The sequence below is a fragment of the Carcharhinus amblyrhynchos genome, chromosome 15, assembly GCF_965287045.1.
Source record: "Carcharhinus amblyrhynchos chromosome 15, sCarAmb.v2.hapA, whole genome shotgun sequence".
Taxonomy (NCBI): Eukaryota; Metazoa; Chordata; class Chondrichthyes; order Carcharhiniformes; family Carcharhinidae; genus Carcharhinus; species Carcharhinus amblyrhynchos.
The window spans coordinates 59,247,377-59,259,544 of NC_137338.1; the positions used below are offsets into that span (position 1 = coordinate 59,247,377).

Here is a 12,168-nt window from a genome sequence, read left to right on the forward strand (position 1 = left end):
GGGTTTAAATGCAGATGAAGGTCAAAACATTTGCATCCATGTAGTCTTATAATAATAATTTCACACCTATCAGTAAGGTTAGGAATTTATGATGGGCAACCCACGGTATTTTTGGTGAATATTCCAGTGGTACAAGGGTAGACTATTGACTAAGGCATGTTCTCCTAGTCACTTCATAGCCCACGTTGAGCGTAAGGAGCCTGGATCTATCTATGGAAGTTATTTTTTTGATGAATGTGAACAATAAAACCTTCGCAAATGAAGCATCATCATCCAATAAATACTGCACATTTTGTTTTAGTTATCTGGTGGGTCATCGGCAATGCATTTCACATTAATTTATAATGGCCGCTTCAAATCAAGACAGCAACTTTTCTGCATGTTACTAAGAGTAAAAGCACTAATATTTTTTAAAAAAGTACCACAGTTAATCAGTGCTAATGGCATTTGCAATGTATTATTTTGTATAGTTAGTCTGTTATTAAATAAAAACTGAAAATGCTGGTAATACTACTAGCCTCAGCAGATCAGGTAGCATCTCTGGAGAAAGAAACCATGGAGTTATTCCCAGCCTGTTAGTCTCACGTTCTTGTTTGGAACAAATGCAGCAGTGTTTGATTGCATTTCTTGCCTCATTAGTTTTTTTGTTATTGTTTGTTTTAATTACATTCCACGCTTTTAAAATTCAAGAGAATGTATTCATCTGTATTGACAACTGTCTTGTTTGTCAATACAAATAGATCATTGTTTAATTCCAATTCTATCATGTCGTGCTTTTTGACTAAGGTAAACTTATTTATGAAATGATTATGTCCATCTGGAGATAAATTGTTTTATTTTGTCAGTTTTACTTATTTAGTGAGGAGTTTCTAGTCATTTCAATTTTCTTATGCCTTGATTCTGGAAATCTGCTCTCTATGAGTACAGATTGCACTGAGTATGGGATTGAAAAATTAGCTTCAACGTATTTTTATGTTTCTTGAAGCAAATCTAATCCCATTCTCTGGTGATAAATGCAGTGTCTCCAAGTTGGTTAGACTTATCCACACAATATTTGTTGTGCCTCATAATTATATTGTAATGGATGAGAAATATATTGTGTAGATTTTATTTTTTGCTAATCCTCCAGCATCCATTTGATTAAGTTATATTTTCCTGATCTATTGAAATCTTTTTTCCTTCCCTTCACTTTTTCTCCTGGAGGCACTGTGCTCGGCACAGTTTTTTATGGGGAAGCAGTGGCATTGTTACTGAACCAAAGCGCCAGGGTGAGATCTGGGGAATCAGATTCAAATCCCCCCAAGGCAGATAGTGAAATTTAAATTCAATAAAAATCTGGAATTAAAAGTTGTTGTCTGGTTCATTAAAATCTGCTGTTCTTGCATAGCCTATATGTGACGCTCTGAAACAGAGGACAGTTAGGGGATGATTGATAAATGCTGGCCTAGCAATATTCATGTTGGGATAAATGAATTTAAAAAAAACAGGGCCATTATTAATAACAAATAAAATATGAGCAGTAGGTCATACAGCCCCTTGATCCTGCTCCATCATTCTAATCTTCTATTTCAACTCCACTTTCCTGTTCTATCCTCTTTTCTCGATTCCCTTTAGTGCCCAAAAAATCTATTGATTTCAGCCATGAATATCAGAGTGTCAAAGAATCCTGACGGTGTAGAAGGCGGCTATTTGGCACATCAGGTCTGCACCAATTCTTTGACAGAGCATCTTGCCCAGGCTCACCCACTGCCCTATTCTAGTAACCCCACATACTTACCCACTAATCACCCTACCCAATGCATCTGGGAAACTAAGGTGCAATTTACCATGGCCAATCCACCTAACTTGCACATCTTTGGACGTATACTCAATGACTGAGCATTCACAGCCCTCCGGGATAGAAAATTTCAAACATTTACAACCCTTTGAGTGAAGAAGTATCTCTTCATGTGAGCCCAGACAGTGAATGCCTGTGCTACATTGAAAGCTGCAGTTAATTTATAGAATTGTTACAGCAAAAATGCAAGAGGCCATTCAATCTATTATCTCCATTTCAGCATAACAGCTACACAGCTAGTCCCACTTTTTTACCTTTTCCCAAAGCCCTACAATTTTAAAAAATTTTCAGATAACCATCTGATTCCCTTTTGAAAACAATGATTCAATCTGCCTCTCTCAGCATTCCATATCCCAAACATTGGCTGTGCAAAAATGTTTTTCCTCTTCTTGCCATTGCTTTTTTTAAACAATCACTTTAAATATGACCTTTCTACCAATGGAAACAGTTTCTCTTTCTCTGCTCTGTCAAGATGCCTCATAATGTTGAACACCCCTTTTTAAATTTCCTTCTAATCTTCTCTTCTCTAAGGAGAGCAGCCACAGCTTTGCCAATCCTGAATTAATCAAAACTTAAAGTCCTTCATTCCTGGAACCATTCTCATAAATCTTTTCTGCACTTCTCTCCATGTGTCTCACCCTTTCTCGAAGGTTTTGCCCACAACATAAATGTTGCAATAAAAGCAAAATACTATGAATGCTGGAAATCTGAAAAATCTAAAAAAAAATGCTAAATAAACTCAGCAAGGTCTGGCAGTAACTGTGGAGAAACAGTTAATGTTCTGAGTCCCTATGACCCATTTATAATCAAAAGGCAAAATACCGTGGATGCTGGAATCTGAAACAAAAACATAAAGTGCTGGATAAATTCAGCAGATCTGACAGCATTTGTGGAGAAAGAATAGAGCCACCATTTTGAGTATGGGTGACCGTTTGTCAGAGCCCAGCTACAGAATTTGTAGAAGGCACATGGACGTGAAACATTGTTTTCCTCCCAGACTGCCTGAGTATGTCCAGCATTTTCTGTTTACATTTCATAAATAGCCTCGTTGAGACCAAACCAGTGTTTTAGGGCAGCACAGTGGTTAGTGGACCCGGCTTCAACTGTGTGTGTGTGTGTGCAGTTTGCACATTCTCTTCATTTGTGTGTGGGTTTCCTCTGGTGCTCTGCTTTCCCCCCACACTCCAAAGATGTGCGGGTTTGGTTCATTGGCTGTGCTAAATTGCCTTTTAGTATCAGAAGGATTAGCAGGGTAAATACGTGGAGTTACGGGGAGAGGTCCTGAGTGGGATTGCTGTCGGTGCAGACCAAATGGCCTCCTCCTGCACTGTAGGGATTCCAGGACTTCTATGAAAAGCAAAATATTGTGGGCGCTGGAGTTTTATAAGAAAGTTGACTTCCTTACTTATTGTATTCCTATCAACCTACTGACTCATTTTGCCTGAGTTGGACACGCTTGGGAGCACCAGCCACAGACTGTAGGCCTCCGTGTGAGACAGAGATATCTGCTTGTCACATGACTCCTGGGCCGAGTGTGTCAGCTGACAGGGAGGATCACGTGCACAGCCGGCACATGAGGTGACGCGATTTCCGGTGAGTGGAGAGCCCGGATGTGTGGGAGAGAAGGGGAGACGGTGGTGCGGGGGGGGAAGGAAAGCACCGTCAGTGGGAGCGGTAAGTGACCGGGCGGAGAGGGAGAGCAGGCCCCGTTACCCCGGGGAGGGAGAGCAGGCCTTTCGGGCGTCTCTCCTTGCACGTTTATTGTCAACGCTGGCAGCACAACAACATCCAGGCAGGGAGCTGGGCCCCGGCAGTTGGTTACAAGCTGGGCCCAGTCAGCTCTGCACCCCCTCCCCACCTCAGTGATGGTGCTGAGGCGACTGGTCCACCCGGTGTGTTTCACTGGATATCTTGATGGAAAGCCCCCTTCCCCTGGTTAAAGCTCTGGGACACCTGCTAGTTGGTGTCCTTATTGCTGTTCGGGCAGTTGCCAGTGCGGTTACAAGGCAACCCCCGAGTTAATCACTTCGGTTTGCTATGATTTAACCTTTTGAGATCTCTCCCCCGCCCCTTGAGACTGCGATATCATTGAAGCGGACTCCCACGCGAGCTGAAATTCTGCCAAGAGACAGATAAGGCTGGATCATATTCAGGTTTGGGCGAGGGTGATGTCGTTTGAGTGTCTCTTGCCAAACTTTAAAAATGTGGGGACGGTAGAGCTGAATATCTTTACTAGAAATGTGGATGCCAGATATGCTCAAGTTTGTGCTTCTTTCTTGTGAAATGGATGTTATATCAGAGGCTAAACAGAAATAAGAACATAAGAAATAGGAGCAGGAGTAGGCCATCTAGCCCTTCGAGCCTGCCCCGCCATTCAATAAGATCATGGCTGATCTGTTGTGGCTCAGTTCCACTTTCCCGCCCTCTCCCCATAACCCTTAATCCCCTCTCTTATCAAGAACCCATCAACCCGCTTCTTAAAAATATTTAGCGAGGCAGCCTCCACCACTTCAACGGGCAGAGAATTCCAGAGATTCACCACCCTTTGAGTGAAGAAGTTCCTCCTCAACTCCGTTCTAAACCGCCTCCCCTTTATCTTGAGGCTGTGCCCCCTAGTCCTACTGTCTTTTTTGAGCGGGAAGAGTCTCTCCACCTCTATCCTATCCATCCCATTCATCATCTTATACGTCTCAATGAGATCTCCCCTCATTCTTCTAAACTCTAACGAGTACAAGCCCAGTTTATTCAGCCTCTCCTCATAGCTCAATCCCCTCAACTCCGGTATCAGCCTAGTAAACCTCCTCTGCACTCCCTCCAGGGCCAAAATATCCTTGCGCAGGTGCGGCGCCCAAAACTGCACACAGTACTCCAGCTGCGGTCTCACCAATGCCCTATACAGCTGCAGCAAGACCTCCCTACTTTTATATTCAATCCCCCTCGCTATGAAGGCCAGCATCCCATTCGCCTTCCTGACCACCTGCTGCACCTGCAAGCTGGGTTTTTGCGACTCATGCACAAGGACCCCGAGGTCCCTCTGCACCGTCGCCTGCTGCAGTTTTTCGCCACGTAAGTAATAGTCCTTCCTACCATTCTTCCTACCAAAGAATCTTTGAGCTGGTCAGAAGTATAACTGTGTATCATTAAGGGTTGATTGTGTGTTAAGGTTTCTTGGGTGAATCTTTTGGTAGCTTGTAACATAGTCCAGAAATGGAGCAATTGCTGAGAATTTAGCACAGTCAGGGCAACAGCCCTCAGAATTCAAGTAGAACCTGATTGCTTTGATGTGACATTGAAAAAATGTATTCAGCGAACAGTCTGTCAACTTTTTCTTGTATACATTGTCAGTCAGCAATACCCACAGGTGTGGGATCAAATACCATCTGTATACAAGTGATTCCAACTTCATCCCTGGTCTGTCACTCGGGCTGAAGAGCATGGAGCCCCATTTGATCTTGAGTTTTAAACCACATCTTCTCAGATTCCTTGTTCACTCCCATTCCTGGTTTTCTGCCCCTCACAATTTTTAATTTTAAAATCCTGGTGCTCATCTTTAAACGTCTCCATGACTAACTTAGCAAACTATTGAAATATACTTTTCTTCTGAATCCTTCAGGAGTCTTTCAATTCCTACATCCTGCATAACCCTTCCTCCACCCAGATTGTGGCTCTGCTCTTTGGCCATGCTCTCTACAATTTACCATCTGGATTTTCTCTCTCTATCTTTGGAAACCTGAAAAGTCTTCTTTGTCCAAGTATTCTCTCCTCTGTTCTGTTCATTCAACTATTGGGGCATTTATTAAATATGCTATGTCAATGCAAGTTTTGAAATAGAAGGGGAAGGTGATGGCATAGTGGTATTGTAACTGGACTGGTAATCCAAAGACCCAGGACAATGATCTGGGGACCTGGATTTGAATCCCACCATGGCATGTAGTGAAATTTGAATCCAATAAAAATCTGAAATTACAAGTCTGATGACCATGAAATCATTGTAAATCTCAGTGACACCCACATTCCATGGAAGATTTTTAAAGTCCAGAGATATCAAGTAGGATTTTGAACTGACACTTGGTCCTTTAGTTTCGTTATGGAGACAAAGACCCGACTAATACGACTTGCCTTTAATCCAACTCAAAATTATAATCATCCTGGTTCCCTTAGTAATTTTATGAGCTCTGCTATGGCAGCAGGCTAGGGTGGATACATTGCTGGTGAGAAGGGAAATTCTGCAAAAGGTTATCAGGAATCACCAAAGTTTATATTGACTGTTCAGCATAACACCTTTACAAAGTATTTGTCATGAGAAACATGGTATTGGGAAATTTGAATAAAAAAGGTTGGTAGAAACTTGATAAGCGGATAGATTTTGTAGACACACGGTGTTTGCAGTCTTAAAATTTGTAAGGTATATTTGTGCTTGCACTGTGCAACATTATATTGCCAGGAAGGCAGGCATCTATGCAGCTTATTGGTCCAATGTATCTGCTAATACTGTTGAATGTTCTGGTGATTTTCCTCATTTCTGCCTTCTATTGGGGAATGTCTAACATGTCTGAGATTGGAAATCTGTCCCCTCTATTTTTTGCCTTGCTGTTCTAAAAATGTGCGCCAGCATTCCTCTGCATATGATTTTATATCCATTGTCAGGTTGTTTTCCTCTTTGCTATTCCTTCCTGAATAAGGACTGTTCTCAGCTATCTTTCTTAGCTGTCTGAGAAAGATGTTGAGGCAACATGATCTGCATGCAAGTTGTTTTCTTATTTCTATTATGCATTGGCTGAAGTAGAAGATGGGAGTGGGAAATGTTTTCAAGGTATAATGCTCAGATTGATAAATATCAACAAGCTTTGATTAAACTCAAAAATGGATGAACAAATGAAAAGCAGTATGAAGAGAAAAAGGTAACTGCAGAGTTAGGCCAGGGGGAAAAAAATATTATTGCAATAAATGGAATGAGATGCAGAAAAAGTTAAGGGGTTGCCAGAGCCTAAGCTTTACGGTATAAATATTCTTCTGACTGACCTCTTATACTTTACAGTTATGTGGATAACACAGTGGCTAGCACTGCTGTCTCTCAACGCCAGGGATCTGTATTCAATTCTGGCCTTGGGTGACCGGAGGTTGCACGTTCTTCCTGCATGGGTCTCCTCCTATAGTCCAAAGATGTGGGTTAGATTGATTGTCCATGCTACGTTGTCCCTTAGTTTCAGGGGGATTAGCAGGGTAAATAAGCAGGATTAAGCCTGGTTGGGATTGTGGTTTTGTACAGACTCAGTAGGCCAAATGGCCTCCTGCACCGTAGGAATTCTATGATTCTATAAGAAGCGGTGAAAATAATTGAAATTGAGGAGAAACATAAAATATTCTGGATGATTTCTTCCTCAAAGTATTGTTGATGGAAAGAAATTAATAGGCTCTCCCCTGAGGTAAGTAAAATCAATAATTTCAATTTGAACAGTATGTAGTCTGACTGAAGCTAAAAGGACTCAAAATAAATCAAGAATACATAGTATTTATCCCAGAGTGTTGAAGAGAATAGAGATCTGAGGAACAGAGGCATATTATGATGGAAACTGAATCACTGAATTGTTATGGTGCAAAAGGACACCATTTGGCCCACATCTACAACAGCTCCCAAATAAGCATCATGACTTAGTGCCATTCAAATTTAACTGTACCCCTGCACATTGTTGTATTCAAATAATCTAGTACCTCCTTCAAGGTAGTGCATTCTAAACTCAAACCACTTGTTGTTTCTTTTACAAATTACTTTAACTTTGTGTCCTCTTGTGATCCTTTTATGAATGGGGACAGTTTATCCCTATCAACTCAGTCTGCCCCCTCATGATTTTTAACATCTCTATTAAATCTTCTCAGCCTTCACTAATGGCAGGACAAGCTCTAGAATAATTAGATGTTTTTTAGGCTTTAGGAAACTTCTGGATGGACAAGTTAAGATGGTCAAAAAATTTTCCCCATCCACAATGGTTGAGTAGAAATGTTCTGAGATATCAAACATCGGCTAAGTAAAATGCAAGATGAACAGTGTGTAAACTGAGTTCTGTGGATTAAATTATTTGTTAAATGATTAAATTCTCTCATTGCCAGTACATGCTTTTTTTTTTGTTGAATTGAGGGAATTAGCATCCTATAATTCATTTAATAAAAAGGTTCTAACAATTTTTAATGAATGAAATATACTTACCCAGTAGAAAGGTCAATGTTCAGTGACCCAGATTCCACAGTTGTGGCAAAGTGACAGCTCACCACTGATTTCGAAGAAAACTTATCAGATTAGTGATCATTGTAGCATTTTTCCAGTGGTGGTTTGAAAACTGAAGTCAAGTCAAGGGGACCTTCAGATGTTTAGCAGCGTGTCAACAAGCAGAATAGCCAATCACGTTGAAGTATTCTCACAGATAACAACCCAGAAACTGAAATGCACTGAATTTTTCACTTTCAATTAAAACTTAAGTTATGAATATTTTGGATGTATGTTGTCATGAATATGCCAGCAGGTTAGAAGCCACCAGCATTTCGAAAGGTGCCCCACAGAATGGGAGTCCTAGTAACAAGATTAACAGTAGTAGACAGACCAAAAGAATACATCATCCTGCTAATAGGAAACCCCTAGGTTAGATGATTTGAAACCATCAAGGGAAAGCATGCATGTGTAAATCTTTTTCAGAACAACAGAAGTTGGGGAGGACACTGAACTAAATATACAGACAGAACCATGTGGAAACTGATATAATTGGCAGTCTCTTCATGGAAGCGTGGGTCAGTATCCATCCAGCAATCTGAAGCATAGTGTCCAGCTAGCAGCCTGTAAGCTGGTTTTAGTTAGCAGACCAGAAGCAAGAATATATCTTCGTAGAGGCAGTTAAAACCCATATATTTGAACCAAGAAGAGATGTTCCCTAGAATAACTATTCAATAGTATATAGTGTGGTAACTACAAGCTGGCTTAATTATAGATTTATTGGATTGGATGCTGTTTGGGAAGAGGGAAGTCCTGAAAGAGTTCAGACCTTGCGAATGTACTTTTGAATCAAGAGGTAATTCCTACTTAAACTGTGGTGGTGGGTTTGGTAGTGGCTTATATGTAATTTTAGATCCTTTATAGTCCTTTTTTGTATATATCACTGTTATTGTAATAACTAGTCTTTAACTATTATACTACGAATGGGCTGATTACTGTTCTCATTGAGTTTCACATGTGGTGCCTTATGTAGATAAAACAATACACCATCACAAGCTAGTGTTTCCAAGTTGGGTCACTCTCATGGTTAACATCAGTCAGGTTTGGGACAATGCATGTAATTCAGGTAAAAGCTGAAATATAATCTTTTAAAACTAATTTTAAAAATGTGTATCATTTTTATCATGTGGAAAGAATTGATGTTCCAAAAATTAGTTTTTCAAGGACAATGAGGTGTTCAGCAATTATGAATTTAGAGCAATGTTGAAAGTTCACTTGCACCATATTCAACATGCTGCAAAAATCCTTGAAAAAGTTGCATCAAGACTAATAGTGTAGCTTTCATCAGTGAATCCTACATGATTGCAGTCTGGACTTCAACAGCGTAGTCAATAGGCAAGGGTAGAATTTGTGACAGCCCCTGTACATATATGTTTAACTCTATGTACAGCCTTTGTTAGTTTCAAAGGAATAATTGTAAGAAATGCTAACAGATTTGTCCTCAGTGCCACCATAGAATTAAGGTTCTTTGTTTGAGTAACTGTCACAGAAATTACAGAAAACTCAGTCTACACAGTCATTTCATGTTGAAAAGCTACACCCAGGTTCTAGTAGAAGCAATTAAGCAGTGCATTGCATACATCTGTAGTTGCAGTGCTTTTATTATAACTGCATGAAATGTTTTTGAAATTTGAGTATGGAGCTACAATCCTTGATTGTGAAATTCTTCGTATTTAAAGGGGGAACTGATGGACAATATCTAATTTTTCAATATTGCTATATCATTAAATGCTCTATTTGCTTTCAAAATTATTTTGTGCCGACAATGAGATGTTTTACTGGCATTATCCCAATTTCAGAATTATTCTTAGCATTATGGCTCAAACCCACTCATCTCAATAACCGACATTAGATTGTATAACATATAGAAATGACTATTTGCGTGCTAATCTGCTGAATGGTTAATTATTACAGGTGTTGGTTACAGTTCAGGCTTGCATCCAATTCTTTTAACTTCACTATAAAATGGCAAAGGAGGCCTTGTGACACAGTGGGAGCATCCATACTACTGGACCAGAAGGTCTAGGTTTGAATCCAATACCAGGACTTAATTGGCCATAGAAAGAGAATTTAACGTGGTTCAACTGGCTGAAGTCTTCCCACCACTTTCCCCACAATTCCCTAAAGGGTTTAAAAAAATTGTGAAGATGCACTAACAAAAAACAAAATGGCAGTTTCTATGTGATTTTCCAATAAACGAAATTTGCACCAAAAATTATATGGCATAGAAGAAGGCCATTCAGCTTATGTCAGTGCTAGCATGCATGAATAAAACATGCTGTGAGTATGCTGGAGGATTAGCCGTTGTAAATGTGCTGAACATGTTGGTTGCCCAATGCACATTTTTTAACCCACTCTGGAAAGCTACAAGCACCATGATGCTTGACTGGCACATTAAGTTAGGTTTAAATACACATTAGTTCCATATTTAGATTGAGTGTCTAAATGCACTCAGTCAAAATTTAATGCATCAAGAGGTTACAATGTCAGCTCAGTTCTGGCTTTGTTTGCAACATGTTTGAAGTAAACCATCTTTTGTCATCACATTGTATGTGACGAGATCGTATTCCTATTCACTAAGTTGTCTAAGTGTCACTTCCAGAACTGAAATGGACCTATAAGCTGTTGAATACTGAAATAAAGTTGAGGAGCTATTCATGTCACCAGTGTTTTGTGTTCTTGTCAAACCAAACATTGATCACCTTTCCCAAGAACACAAAACCAATTATGATGTTGATCCACTGCTGTGCAACTAAGATACTTGGCCTTTCAAAATGATCAGTGTTAATATGCTTCTGAGATGCACAAGTCATTTTTGTGAAATGTTCTATGCCTGGTTCCTTTTTTGTCCTCTCGTTTCTTGAAGTTGTATGACTTGTGGAGAGTTGATATATCTGTGCATGAATATTCAATGTTTTATTTTAAAATATACTAGATTAATAGTCGTGAGTGCTTGTAGAATTGGGCAGACTGGTTCTAAAGTGAGACAAAAGTGACTGGGTTTGGAATTGGACTGAGCACAAACATTTTTTGGTTGTAGCAGCTAATCTACATTAGTCTATGGTAATGTGATATTACTGGTACAGTTAATCAGTGAGAATCAGCAAGAGCGCTACTGACTAAACCTTATTTAATACTAAGCATTTACTGATGTGACCTTTTTTGTGGGTGAAGGGGCATGCTAGCAGTGTTAATTTTGGTATAAATTATATGGGTTGCTACGTGAAGAACTCGATCTTCAGTTTAACTGTGCTAAAAACAAATGTAGATTCTATTTTGAATTACTGCTATGATTAATTATATACAACAGTTGTAGGGTTTTATAAATGTTCAGTAAGCAGTGGTAAGATCTTAGAAATGATGTGATATAATTCATAAATCTCTTCACCTTTTTTCATTTTCTTTAACACAGGAATCCAATGATGCATTAATCTGAAAAGGTAAGAATGACTTCAGTTTCTGCATGCTTTCTGACTTGAATATATAATGCAAGTGTTAATTTGATAAAATATAAAAACTGAGAATGTTCACATTTGTGCATTTTTGAGACTAAGATGTGGCAAATAGTTAACTAAGTGCAATCTTGATTTGCCTGTAAAGGTTTGTTTGGGAATTTGTAGAGCAAGAGTGGAATTTTATACCTGTTCAGATGACTTCATTGAGTAAATGATCTTTGATCAGTTTTTGAAAATTTGGATTATTTGCTAATTTAAATGCACAATTTATGTATTTTTAAAGATGTGATACATTTGATTTCAGTGGATAATAGAACTAGAAGCAGGAATAGGTAATTCGGTCACTTGAGCCTGCTCTGCCATTCAACACGATCATAGCTGATCTCATCTCAGCCTCATTCACCTTCCTGCTTGCTCCCCACACCCTTTATCCTGCTAATTTTAAAAAACCTATCCATCCTCAAACTTGGTATTCCAGCGATCACTGCACTCTGGAGTAGAGAATTCCAGATTTGTGACCCTTTGAGTAAAGTAATTCCTCTTCCTTGCTGTTTTAAATCTGCCATCCGTTAGCCTAAAACTGTCTTGTTGCAACTATAAGTCAATTTGCAAGA

General features: G+C 39.5%; 1 protein-coding gene across 2 annotated transcripts in view; it reads left to right on the forward strand.

The window, feature by feature from the left end:
• The window catches only part of rab9a (RAB9A, member RAS oncogene family), a 45,040-nt gene that overhangs the window by 29,037 nt on the left and 3,835 nt on the right, over positions 1 to 12,168 (forward strand). The window contains exons 1-2 of one of the 2 annotated variants that reach the window (XM_080204008.1): positions 3,456 to 3,511; positions 11,512 to 11,539. The gene's annotated coding sequence lies outside the window, so the exon portion shown is untranslated. Of the gene's footprint in view, positions 1 to 3,455; positions 3,512 to 11,511; positions 11,540 to 12,168 lie in introns of those variants that run through there. The other variant, XM_080204009.1, reaches the window with a different exon arrangement.